This window comes from Nyctereutes procyonoides, unplaced genomic scaffold (assembly GCF_905146905.1).
Source record: "Nyctereutes procyonoides isolate TBG_1078 unplaced genomic scaffold, NYPRO_anot_genome, whole genome shotgun sequence".
Classification (NCBI taxonomy): domain Eukaryota; kingdom Metazoa; phylum Chordata; class Mammalia; order Carnivora; family Canidae; genus Nyctereutes; species Nyctereutes procyonoides.
In genome coordinates this window covers 18,978,045-18,992,207 of record NW_026575142.1, presented here as the reverse complement: position 1 = coordinate 18,992,207, position 14,163 = coordinate 18,978,045, and positions in this window count along the sequence as shown.

Below are 14,163 nucleotides of genomic sequence, written 5' to 3'. Positions count from 1 at the left end.
AGTCAGTAACCCCAGGTGTAACTGATAAACCCTGAAATCTCAATAGTTTAAGACAAGAAATTTTTAACTCCTGCTATATCACAATCCATAGTGGGTTGGTGAGGACTCTGCTCCATAAACTCCTTCAAAAATTCAGTCCTTCCAAGTGGTGGTTCTGTGTTCCTCTGAGGCCCTGGAATCCCCTTGACTGGTGGGCAGGGAGGGAGAAGGGAATGAGGCTCACAAGAGGGAGGTTTCTGTGGACTGGGCCTGTCATTGGGGTATGTCACTTTCACCTCTACTTCAGTGTCCAGAACTAGTGGCATGGCCACACCTACCTGTAAAGGAGCCTGCGAAATGGAGCCAATCTGAGGCCCAGGAGGAAAAATAAAATATGCATATAACTGAACTTCTGCCACAATGAGATAAAAGGAAATCCAGACCTGGGACAACTGGGGAGCTGGCTTAGGTGGTTTAGTGTCCGACTCTTGGTTTTGGCTTGGGTCATGATAGCACTGTCGGTCGTGAGATCGAGCCCTGGGGGCTCAGTGTGGAGTCCGCTTGAGATTCTCTCTCTCTCTCCCTCTGCCCCACCCATTGTATCACTCATGCCCTCTCTCCAAAATAAGTAAATACATCTTAAGAAAAGAAAATCAAGGGCAAAAGAAAAGCCTGGGTGGCTCAGTGGTTTACCACCGCCTTTAGCCCAGGGTGTGATCCTAGAGACCCAGGATTAAGTCCCACATCAGGCTCCCTGCATGGAGCCTGCTTCTCCCTCTGCCTATGTCTCTGCCTCTCTCTCTCTGTGTCTCTCATAAATAAATAATCTTTTTAAAAAAATCAAGACTTTCAGGCACCCAACCACATCTGGTTTTTGGTATCTTTTTATTATTCTTTTTTTAAAAATATTATTCTTTAAGATTTGTACTTATATGGCTTAAGCCTTTCATTTAGAAAGTCTCCATAGATATTTTTATATGTATTAATGAATCTAAGTTAAAGCCAACTTGTAGGCAATACCTGGGAGATTGAACAATTAGCTCAAGGAACTCCCAAAAGTACAGCAGTACTCAGACTCAGGAGTTAGCATCAGGCAAAATGGAGACAAAGCAGGCAGGCACCTTACATCACAGAACTTAGGAATGTAGGCTGGTGGATTTCAATCAACCTTGAAGACCCATGCAACACCTGAGAGCTCAAAGCAGCCCTCAACCATAGAAGGATAAGGAGGCTGCCCAGGTGGGAGACTCAAGGTGGGCGAGAGGCTACACTAACAGGATTCAGCTTTGAGAATTTAGGACAAGCTGAAAGCCTAGGTGAGAGCTCTGCGGATACGACTGACTTGGTTACTATTCTCAGAGTTACTTGTGGAAGTTTTTCAAGATGCCACGCCAGAGACTGGAGAATTAATTGCTGCTAAATCTACAAGAATTGTGGAAAGCAGAAAAATGGTAAGACTACAGATTACCAATGGATTGGCAAAGCTATAGCTCTAGCTCCAGATTCTGAGGGAAAAAGGGACAATTTCCACAAGTGGATCATTAGTGTTTTTAGATAAATGTGCTGGGCAAAAAGCATTCTAAATCCAAACACAAATGGTTTGGTATTGGCAGTATCTACTACTTTGTATTAGCTGTGACCTCTGCTTTTTTGCTGGAGAAGATTATGGGAAACTCCACATTTTTGGAGGCAGGCTGTGGTATATGACACAGCCATGGATCACATAACGTGTTACTGCAGTTGCCACCAAATGCTATGGCTCTGCCCCCACCTCTTGCAAAAATACTTCTTGGTACCTGGCCATCTAAGACAAGTTAATTTAGCCCTACAGTTTTCTCTCTCTGTTTTGTGTGTTCCCTATTTTTTTCTCACATTTACTCAAATCGGGTGCCTATTTAAGCTTATGGATGCAAAAATCTAGGGATGCTTTGGCCGGTGTGGTCTTTACTTTCAATCCAGGCCTTCCTCTGTGTCAAAAGATGGTTCATATTCTGTTCTTGATAAGAGAACAAGAAAGTGGTCCCTTAGAACCTGGGTGCGTGGAGCAGAATATAGATAGTGTTAATATATAAATGGATAAATTATTTTTTCTTTCAAGTGTTGAAATGCAATTATATTTATAGGAAAACCTGGCTTAGATGTTTAATCAGACACAGGTGTTTTCTAAAGCCTATTTGAATTCTAATTGTTGAACTACACTTCAAACATATTAACTAACAAGTTAATTCAATTCTATTGGATATGAAATTACTAGCACCCACTGAGTAATAGGGTGAAAGAATTTAGGTAACACAAAGGAACAAATTCTGCCTATGAAAGAGGAGCTGTTTATTTTTCCCCATCAAATAAATAAGTGACTTACGATGCACTAAATAGGATATATAATTAATAGACTCAGGTGTCACCTTATTATAGAGTTGACTTTTTCTAAGCTGATTTTAAAAATAAACTGTTGATCTGTCATCCTAAATGAGCTTAGACTTTTGAAAAATGTGTTGAACTATTTGTATAGGTATAAATGTGTTGTGCATAAACGTCTCTAAATGGTGCAACACGGCTTTCATACTACACTTAAATTTTACTTCATTTCATCATTATTGTGGACAAAATACGGGAACTACAAGTTTCTCTTTTTCTTTTTTCCCCAATATCAGAAATCTCAGAAACTAAATTATTGTTGAACTTGCCTCCCCTCTTCTGGATTTCATCCTTTTGCCTCCTCCTCTTCAGAGATCTTACGCCATAATTATATTTCCTATTTCCCAGAACTTCTACCTGTTTTTCCATATCCTGAACACTACTGTCTTCAAGAAAAACCACACTTTCTTTTTCTTTCTTTCTTTCTTTCTTTCTTTCTTTCTTTCTTTCTTTCTTTCTTTCATTTATTTATTTATTTATTTATTTATTTATTTATTTATTTATTTATTTATGATAGTCACACACAGAGAGAGAGAGGCAGAGACATAGGCAGAGGGAGAAGCAGGCTCCACGCACCAGGAGCCCAACGTGGGATTCGATCCCGGGTCTCCAGGATCGTGCCCTGGACCAAAGGCAGGCACTAAACTGCTGTGCTACCCAGGGATCCCAAAACCACACTTTCTAATTATGCACACTCCATTAGCTCCAATGTGTCTCCTCTCTTTCACAATGAAGCTTCCTGAAAACAATTTTTAGTTGCAGTTGATTCTCATCTTTGATAGATTGCTCAGCCAACTATAACCTGGAATCATTCAATTCTTACTAGTGACATCTTCATTATGGAGCCTAAAGACCACTTTCAATCTGTCTCTGATCCTTGACACTTCAATACCGCTCTGTCTCCAGGTCCTAAGAGCACTTTTCTTTGTCCTCCTGGCTCTATGACTATATTTTCATACCCTTTATTGACCTTCCTGGACGTGATAATGTTTTTCATTGTTTCCAGTATTTGGAATCTTGGTGCTTTTCATGGTCTTTGGTTTTTACCTCCTGTTTTGTGTTGGAGATCCTTTCCTTCACCCAGGGGTCACTGACCTGGTCCCCCAACTGGGGACCTTCAAACTCTTCCCAGATCTGGTTACTTCAAAAATAGCCCCTGAAATAGGAGGGCTGGCTCAATTCACTTCAATTTGCTGCAATATCTGACACTGTTGACTACACCCTCCTTGAAACCATCTTCTACCTTAGCTTCACTGATACACATCTTTCCTGGTTCTTTTCCAACTCTAGTGGTTCATTCTTTGCATTTGCCATGGCAGCTTCACCAGTATCTTTCTTTGGAATTTAGACTTTTCTTTTTAGCCCTCTTTCCTTCTGTCATTATATATTCCATATATTCACCTCATGTGAATAATCCCATTGCTATGTCCCTAGCTCTAGAGTCTGGACCTTCCTCTTGAGCTCTGGCTATTTGTTTTTAATTTGTTTGCTCTTTGCTCTTCCACAAAGACCTTAAATACAGCAGGCTGAGGTTCTCCACAAACATTGCCCTTTTGTGTATGTTTGTATGTCTACATATTGAGATGTGTTAAATGAGTGGGATGGCCACAGACTCAATTCAGCAATCTCATGATCATCCTTAATTTTGTTCTCTATTATTGTTTCCCTGTTTCATATCTCACTCCTTCTCCCTCATTCTCTATCTCTCTTTTCCTATTGCCATCTTTTCTCCCTGAAGACCCTTTCTGTAGATTAACTCATATCTCATGTGTGACTCTCAAGATCAATTCAATCACCATATGTCATTTTGAAAACATCCTTCTCAGTAGCCTAGACTGACTCAGGTGCCTATACTTCCTATTTCCTTTGTGCTTGGAAACACTACAAATTGTCGAACATCTTGAGGCTGTGAAAATGTGTCTTTATCATGTCTGTATTCTCAGTTATAAGAATATAAGCAGCTAAAGGCTAGAAGACCAGAGGCACTGACTTGGGTTTCAACCACACAAAATAGATATGGATATGGCTGAAATTGCTTACACAGAATATATGAAGACTGATGAATTGAAAACATCAGAATTGTGCATGAGCATGACAGTGCGTTTAGTTTTCAAATTAAATGATTGAATTTTGAATGTAGTACCTATGAGCTCAGGATTTAAGACAATGTTTGATGCTGACAAACTAATAAACAACCACAACTATATAGAAGAGAACCATGGAAATAAATGTTCAACAAGTAGCATAAGTCAAAAAGAATATGAGTAACCCAAAAGCTTTCAGAGATTATTGTTCTAGTTTCACTTTAACAAAATAAGAAGCAATATTTTGGGAAATATTTAGATACCAAGAAGAGGAGAGTTAGATAAGATACTGGAGAGGGAAAATAATGCCTCTGGAACATGTTGATCGTGAAAATTGGAATAGGATAATCGGATAAAGAACAAGTATGCGGAGGTAAATGTGCCCAAGGCATGTGGGACCAGGATTAAAGCAAGAGTAATCAAATTTCCAAATAATATAATACAGGAAATACGATATTGCTTGTGGCATGCTTCCCTTTCATTTTAAATATTTAGACTCCGAATATTGTGAAGATGCATTAGTTTTCTATTGCTTGTCTAATAAATAACCACAAACTTAGTGGCTTAAAACAAGACAAACTTATATTCTTACATTTCTGGAGGTCAGAAATCCCCAGATGAAGATACCTACAGGAGAGAGTTCCTTCTAGCGGTTCTAGGATAGAATCTGTTTCCTTGCCCTTTCCAGCTTTTAGAAGCCTCATACAATCCTTGGCTCATGTAGGTCAGCATAATAGCAATCCAGGATAATCACACCATCTCAACATCTCACATGTGCAAAGTCCTTTTAGCCATGTCACAGGGGTTGAGGATAACGTGTTTATCTCTGGGGAGGACATTATTCTGCCTAATGCAGTCAAAAAGCAATAAAAAATAGACAAATGCCTAAATTTCATTCATTCATTTACATTTGAGAGTCTGTTTTTCATTTTAAAACAATGCTTTACATTAAGAGCTTCATGTTTTTAAGGCCTGTTCACCCTTATAATCCTACCTGAGCCTTGAAAGAATTCTTTGAGAGATAGGGAAGATATTGTATGCATTTTATAGATAAGTTCATACATGTGTTTAGTGACTTGCCCAAAGATACACAGCTAGTGAATACCACTTGCTTGTTTTCTAAGTATAAATCTAGTATTTTTTCCACTACTCTATAACTTTTCCTTGTGAGTAAAAAAAAAGAAAGAAAGAAAGAAAGAAAAGTTCCCGGATTCACCAGACATTTCTCATTTTGCAGAAAAAAAAAAAGGTAATTTAGGTGGTTGGTCCATCATTATATTTTTCCTAAATACATTTCTCATTTTAGATGAAACTGCAGAGGTTGAACACATTTCTATCCCTTTCAGATTTTGGATTTACAAGTGAAGCTCAGACTAGCCTAGGAGACACAGGACATAGAAACTTGGTATAGACTTGGTGCACTGCTTGTCTCCAATAGGTCTGAAAATGTAAAGTCAGGGGTAGCAAACACAAATGCCCATGAGATCAAGCAGGACTTCTAAATATGATGAGGGCTGATTTGAAAATGTAAGCTCAGTAATGAGTAGTAACTAACTAACATTCACCTTCCATGACTAGCAAAAGGGAGCAGCAAACCCTGTGTCAAACTGGAGTGTGCTTAGCTTATCAGAAGGGGCAGCTGCTTCTTAGTACAAGGCTACTGTTGTTTTGGAGAATGTGGACAGTGTGGACAGACAGCCCTCTTTAAAAAAACAGATAAGCCAGAAATTGGAATTTCTATGTTAAATCTCCCAAATGTTAGGGGTCAGCATTTAAAGGGTTTTAAGATACTGAACAAGCAAACATGTATGGAAACCAGAGAGAGTCCATCGTGGGTTTCTAGTTTCAGCTGTAGCCTAAGGACAGTGATAGTACTAGACTTATGTGCCAAAAAAATGTTTGGAAATGAAAGGATGTGAAAGCATTGAGTGCTTGCTAGGAGAGTAGAAAATGGAATATTCTATAGATTGCCCTTTTCACATTCCAAAAAGATGGCACCTCCTTCATATCTCCTTTTCTAGATTTTCTGATGGAAACCCTGATGGTAGTATTCATAATCACTTCAAAACAAAACTAACAAAAGAAAAGGATGTAGGTACACCAGTAAGGCAGATCTTTTTTTCTTGATAGTTTTCTAAAAATAAACTCATAAAAAAATGAAAGAATTAAAAATATTTTGGTCTTGAAGATGTGTTTGACAAACAACTCTGGAGCAATAAATCCCTTAGTAGAATAGGGATGTGTTGTAATATTTCAATCCAAAAATTGGCATCATTTTTAAGATATAAGAGCAAAATAAAAGAGAAATAAAGTGAATTCTATACTCTAAGCTGAGAGGGCATTTAAAATGAAGTGAGAAAAAAAATAAAATGAAGTGAGGATCCTTCCTGTCCAAACTGCGGGGCAGTCCGGGTGGATCAGAGCAGGGAGACATCCAGCAGCTCCGGTGCCAAGGAAAGCGTGGATGACCTTGGCAACAGCTATTTGCTGCTCTGCACCAAAAGCAAGCTAGGAGCCTGGTACGAATTTACTTGGTAGCTAAGTGATGATGGCCTTAAGTGGTGACAGTTGGAAGGAACAACTTGTAGGAAGAACACCATTTCCTGATTTGTGATTTTTGAAGGCATAGACAGAAGTGAGAGAGGTGTGCAGTGGCTCTAATCGTGGAAACTTACTTTGAGAGTGTTGATCTTGGTGAGGAAGGTGTTCAAGGCATTATACTTTAGTAATGATGAGGTTGGAAGAAGTCTCTGCAAGCCTGAATTTTGAGTAGTGGAAGTTGTATAAGTCAAGAAAAGCCTTGAACAAGATTTGGAATTTATATAATGGTGCCCATTACCCCCATTTTGATATAATTAAAATAACTTTCTTTAAAAGTCAATGTAATTTCATAATCAAGAGGTAATTGCTATTTCCAAGTATATATTTATATAACTTTCATCCTGGGATTCATCACCCCCCTAAATTATTTCCTTCTAGTTTAATATACTAAGTTTGGCTCTTTCTGCTATAAAGTTCTATAAGTTTTAAGAGAACAGATTAATGGTTACCAGAGGGTAGGTAGGTATGGAGATAGGAGATAGGAGCACCTTTTAAGGGTGATGGGGAGTAAGGAGGGCACTTGCAATGAGCACTAGATTAGTGTTGAATCACTATGTTGTACATTTGAAACTAATATTACACTGTATATTAGCTAACTAGAATTTAAATTAAACCTTAAAAAATTCTATGAGTTTTAATAATCATCCTGTCATGTATCCACCATTGTAATGTCACATAAAATAGTTTCACCAACCTAAAATTTCCCTGCACTTCCCTTTACTGCACCGCCCACCTTGAACCTCTGGCAAGCACTTATCTGTCTGTTTAATATCTCCATCATTTTGTCTTTTCTAGGATATCATGTAAATGAAATAACACTGTATTTTAACTTTTCAAGATTGGCTTCTTTCCCTTGGCATTATGCATTAAAGATTCATCCGTGTCTTTGTATATCTTGATAGCTCATTACTTTTACTTTTCCTCTCTAAATAATATTCCATTATATGGGTTACTGTAGTTTGCTTATTCATTCACCAATTGAAGGACATCTTGGTTGCTTTCAATTTTTGTGATTATAAGTAAAGTTACTATCAACATTTGTATGTAGGCCTAAACATGTGTGAGCATAACTTTTCAAAATTGTTGGGTAGATACCAATGAGCATAACTGTTGATGATGTGGTTTACAAATATCATCTAACAAAGCATAGCAATGTTTACCTTTGTAAGAAACTCACCAAACTGTCTTCCAAAGTAGTTGAACCATTCCATATTCCCACCAGTAATGAATGAGAGCTCCTGTTATACCAGATTCTCACCAGCTGTTGGTTTGGGGATTTTAGCCATTGTAATATGTAGACCTTCACAAAACCTACAATAAAGTTTTCTTGATTGGTGTCAATGAATGTCCCCTCAGTATCTCCCATTATTCTCATTTCTAAAGTAGTTTTTAAGCGTGCCCTTGTTCACTGGGTTTGGGGACAGTAGATAACTAGTCTTCTGGTTGATAGTTTATGAGAAGAACATGCAGCACACATATAACTTGCTTTTGAGCCAGACATAGTATCGGGTTGGGAATTAGTTTTTCTGATCATAGTGAGGCTTGAGTAAAACTATAAAAGGGGCAACCTGTGGGAGAAACTGATGAACTGTTTAATAAAAGCATTTATTTTTCCTCTGGGTACATAGTTAGATTGCCTTTCTCAGGCTCCCTTGCAATTGATATGGCTATGCCATTAAATTTTGTCCAATAAAATGTTTATGGAAATGGCAGGTGCTACACCTGAATAATCCTTCCTACCTCATATTACAACTTTAATCTGCATGTTGACTCCCAGAATCATAGATAGCTTTTGAAAACTATGTGTTGAAAATGAAAGGCACTGTGTGGAGCAAATCCCTTTGTTTCTTCTCTTCCTAATACCAATAGAATGAGAATGAGTAAGAAATAAATTTCTATTATAGTAAACTTTTGATATATTGAGGTTTATCTGTTGCAGGATAGCTATCCTAACAAATACTTTAGGAAAGACTTCCCAGAAGAAAAAAAGAAAGAAAGAAATTGAAACAGCTCCTGAAATTCACATGCAATGTAGAAACTTATGGGCTTTAATGGGAAAAGCATGAGCAAAAGCTGTAAGACTAGATCGATCTTTGAAAGAATGGTTGGAAGTTGAGGCAAGTCAATCACCACAATTTTATAATAATAATGCTGGTTTGACAATAAAAAAGATGTTACAAATGTATCATGTTGGGGATCTGATTAACAACAATGACAATTTATGTAGCTAATATATATCGATCAGTTATCTTTCAGATACTAAGCTCTCAGAATCTATTATCTCATTTAAATTTCAAAGTCGCTCTAAGAATAAGATATTACTATTATCCCTATTTTACATAAGTGAGGAAACTAAGGCACAAAGATATGAATAATGTGTCCAGGTCACACATCCCATAAGAAGACCTAGAATTTCAACTTTCTGTTAGTTGTTGCACCCCTAAAATTCCCCATTCTTAATTACTTCATTCTATTTCTTAGAAAGCAAAACACTCTAAACTTCCCTGCCATTACCCACTTGATATAAATGAAAGCATGCATGGGATGGATGAGGTTTTGTGGTTTAGTTTTCCAAAATGATCCAAACTGTGCTTTTGTTAAATACATTTTCCTTTGTTAACCAAAACTAGCATTTGTCTTCTCATACCACCGTTAATGTCCAAAAAACCCCATAAAAATCTATATCTTATTTGTGTTTATATCATTGTATACTAGCCACTCCCAGTGAATATAGATATAACAGAGTAATGAATTTATGGTTAATTTTCATTAGTTTCTCTTTAAAAGTCAAGCAAAGAATGATACTTGCACATTTTCTGGTCTTTCTTTTCTTCTTTAGCTGATCTAAAATTGTGTTTCATGCAATTATCCTATTACTCTTCAGAAAATCATGATGTTCTTCCCCCAGAGGCTAAAGTCCAACAAAAAGGATCTATGGTCTAGTGCCAATACCAGCTGTTGGAAATTATCTTCCTGTTCAAATTCGATCTGTTGCTTTTAGATTCCAGGGTCTCCTGTTTAATTCTCAGACATAACATTTCTTTCAAGGACTAAAAAGACGCTAATCAGTTACATTAAAGTACTTGACTTAAATGTTCTGTTAAGGGATCTCCAAGTTGCTACAAATGCTTGGGACTTTATATAGCATCTAATGGGCTGTCCTGTTACAGTATCCTTAGTATACTTGACCAGAGGATGTAACCCTGGGTGCTGTTAGAAGGGTTTAAGGTGGCATGTGGCTTAGCACTGGATTTATTCAGGGAGATTTACACTACAGACTTAAAAATCACAGGTCAGTGGCTTTATGAGAGTTGACCACCCAGGAGGCAGTAGGGGGAGATAGTTAAATACAAGTAAAGTAAAAATATGTTGTCATCTATCTTTCTTAGTTGTATTAACATTATATCTAATATAACATATTTCTAGAGTACCTAAAGCCTAAAAGAGATGTTACAAATGTATATCATGTTGGGAATCTGAAGTCTCTTACCCTGTGCAGCCATGTTTTGCAATGTCCAGGGTATAAATATTTATAATTAATGTCTCAGTTGAAAAGTCCTTGATATATAATCAGAATTGCTTCTCTAAGAATGAAGTCCTCAAGTCAAGTACTAGATAGGTCTAACTGGTGAGTGTAATGAAGAAAAAAATTGAATACAGAGTATACACGTAAAATCTCGGTTAAAGCACTGAAGGATACAAAAATAGAAGCCATTATTATGTTTTTTAAATTGAGTTTTTTATTCAGAGACATTCACATAAATTGTTAAGGATTCAGGTTCTTTGATTGAGAAAAATCATCTATAGAGGAATAGAGCTGTAAGTATTTTAGAAAGGATTGTAAGACTGGGACATAAAAATCTAGACTATAAGATTTCTAGTATATATGTAAGCTAGATTTTAAGAAAGTTTTGAAATGCGAAAGCAGAGTTTCACTTCATGATTAAATGAATGCTAATAAGGAAATTAGATTTTTCTATCACTTAAATTTACATCCGCTTCTTTCTTTCATCACAGGTTAAAGTCCTTTCTGCTGGTAGCTAAAGGCAAATGGGCATGACTGCAGCTATATGCAAAGTAACTTACATTCTGTGGTGTTAGGCTCATAAACATGCTCTCACCTCCCTGGTTCATTTTAAAGCCTTAAAGATTCTTGACATAGTAAGGCATAAAATATTTTCTTGGGTATTATTTTTAAATATTTTATTTATTTATTCATGAAAGACACAGAGAGAGGCAGAGACACAGGCAGAGGGAGAAGCAGGCTCCATGCAGGGAGCCTGACGTGGGACTCGATCCCAGGTCTCCAGCATCAGACCCTGGGCTGAAGGCAGCACTAAACCACTGAACCACCTGGGCTGCCCTTTTCTTGGGTATTTTATATAAGGACTTTGACACTGAGATGTGCAAGTGTATTATGTTTTTCCCAGTGAATGCAAAGGTGTTCCATTGTGCTCATGGGTCTCTGTGTTATCAACATACAGTAGAACAGAAGTAGGGATGGTTTGCACGCTTCACTTACCAACATAACAACGTAGCCTACCTACCCCTAGAATTACCAGGTCAACAGCCAGTATACTAACAGACTGCAAACAGAATATTGAAATATGCTTGTGACTTAGCATTGTAGACAGACACGCAGAGAAGTGGATTTAAAATATCAGTCCTGGTATGAGCTATTATCCCACTGTCAAATACACACCAAAGGTTACTGAATATAAAGTATGCATGCAGCCAACCTCCATAGTAATGCAACATTTTTTAAAAAAAAGGTTGCTAAAGGAAGACACTTTGGTTTATCTTGCACTGTAGTTACAAAGACTAAGGCAGGCTTTCAGAACAAAGAATATTTTTTAAGAAAGAAAAAAGCTTTACAAACTTAATTTCTAGAAAGTAATTATCAAGCTGCATGGTAGCATAAAGTCCTATTGATCGAAATTTCTCTTTCTGTATGAACTTCACAGACTTGCATGACTTGGCATCAGTAAGAGCTAATGATGATTCATGCTATTAGCTTCAGCAGTCACAGTCCCTAGGAACTCAGCTTTGACCTTTTATTAGCACTCTTCTCCCAAGCAGATAGGATCCTTCTCCAGGCACACTTCCTAATCACCTTAAAACACCTGGAGAATTAGTTAAAAGCCTGATGGGGAGGGACTGGGATGCTAAGGGAAAATGAAGATTCAGTGTAAGGAGAGGACACATTCTATTGTGTAATCTGACCAGAAGCCCTGGAAATCCTGCAAAATAAAATGACATGTTAAGATTTCATTTGTGTAAACTTAAAATAGTCATAATTACAAGAACCAAGATAAGTGTTACCAGTTTGTTTCAGCAACCCCTCCCTTCCTCCCCCAAAAAATCCCCATGCAACATTTATACATTCATTTTTTCCTTGATCAAACATTTATTGAGCTCCTTGCACTATACTAGGCACCTAAATAGCATTGTGTTGTGGTAATGTAGGAGCCATTAATTTTTTAAAATTAATTTTTTACCATCCTCTGCTTTAAGTGGCTTCTGAAAGAAGCATCGATTAACGAAGCCAGGGAGAAGTGCTACACAAATGCTTCAAAACTCTATTCCCCCTCTCCTTTTTATTCTTCTCAGCTCCTACTGCTCCTCTCCTACCCAATACACACACACACACCAGTCTCCTTTCCACTTTTCTATTGCATAATAGACCAGTGTAATATACAGGGCTCTTTAATGATTAAGGCTAAAACTCATTATTAAAAGAGGTTGGATTCTCTTATTCAGGCAAATAATTTACTTTAAAATCCTAATAATTGAAGATGGAATCTATAGGGTATTTAAATATCTTTTCTTCAATTTTGGTAATGGTTTGATTTCTACAACATATGTACCCACGAAAGGGCTGCATATTTGCAAATTATTTTAATAATAACAATACAGGCTCAATAATTTAAGATTTTGTCGATCACACTTCTTTACACAACCTTTTGTATAAATGGACTCTACCTCTATTTCAGAATACTGAACTTAAAATCACATAATTTTTCCTAATATATTAGAAATATACCCACTGGAACTACCCTTTCCTCATTCTGTGTGGATCAAATGGTTTTCATCCTGATCACTCTGCCGGAACTGTCCTTTTAAAAGAAACCAAAGAGGGATCCCTGGGTGGCGCAGCGGTTTGGCGCCTGCCTTTGGCCCAGGGCGCGATCCTGGAGACCCGGGATCAAATCCCACGTTGGGCTCCCGGTGCATAGAGCCTGCCTCTGCCTATGTCTCTGCCTCTCTCTCTCTCTCTCTCTCTCTCTCTCTCTCTCTCTCTCTCTCTCTGTGACTATCATAAATAAATTTTAAAAAAATAAAAATAAAAGAAACCAAAGATTTCAATTAATCCATGATGTGTTTTCAGTACTTAGGTTGATATATTCAACATTCAGTCTTTTAAAAAAAATTTTATTTATTTATTTATTCATGAAAGACAGAAAAGAAAGAGAGAGCGAGAGAGCGAGAGAGAGCCAGAGACTCAGGCAGAGGGAAAAGCAGGCTCCATGCCGGGAGCCCGATGTGGGATTCAATCCTGGGGCTCCAGGATCCCACCCTGGGCCAAGGCAGGCGCCAAACCACTGAGCCACCGAGGGATCCCTCAACTTTCATTCTTTTAGCAAATTTATCTTTTCTTGGATTCCATGATACCAAATTACTTTTAATTATCTTCCTAGATTTCAGATTAAATTTTGCCATCGCTCCCAATGAAAACAGCAACAATAACAACGAAACACTTTCTCATAATTATTAATGGTCTTCTACGCTTGCTGCTTTGTCTACATTTTACCTCAAATATCTTTTTACATTCTCTTAGTTTCAAAGACACCCTCTCTACTGATAATTCTCAAATCTCAGGAGAAAGGTATTATACAGTGAGAAGAGTATTGGGTTAGGAATCGGAACATTTGCTTGGAGTCTTGTTCCCTATAAAATTTTGATGAGTGACTTTATTCCATTTATGTATGCATATGTGTGTGCATGTGAGAGAGAGTGAACACAATGGTCCTGGTATAAAGTATTTTTAAAACAAAATACTAGTTGTGATGAGCTAAATAGA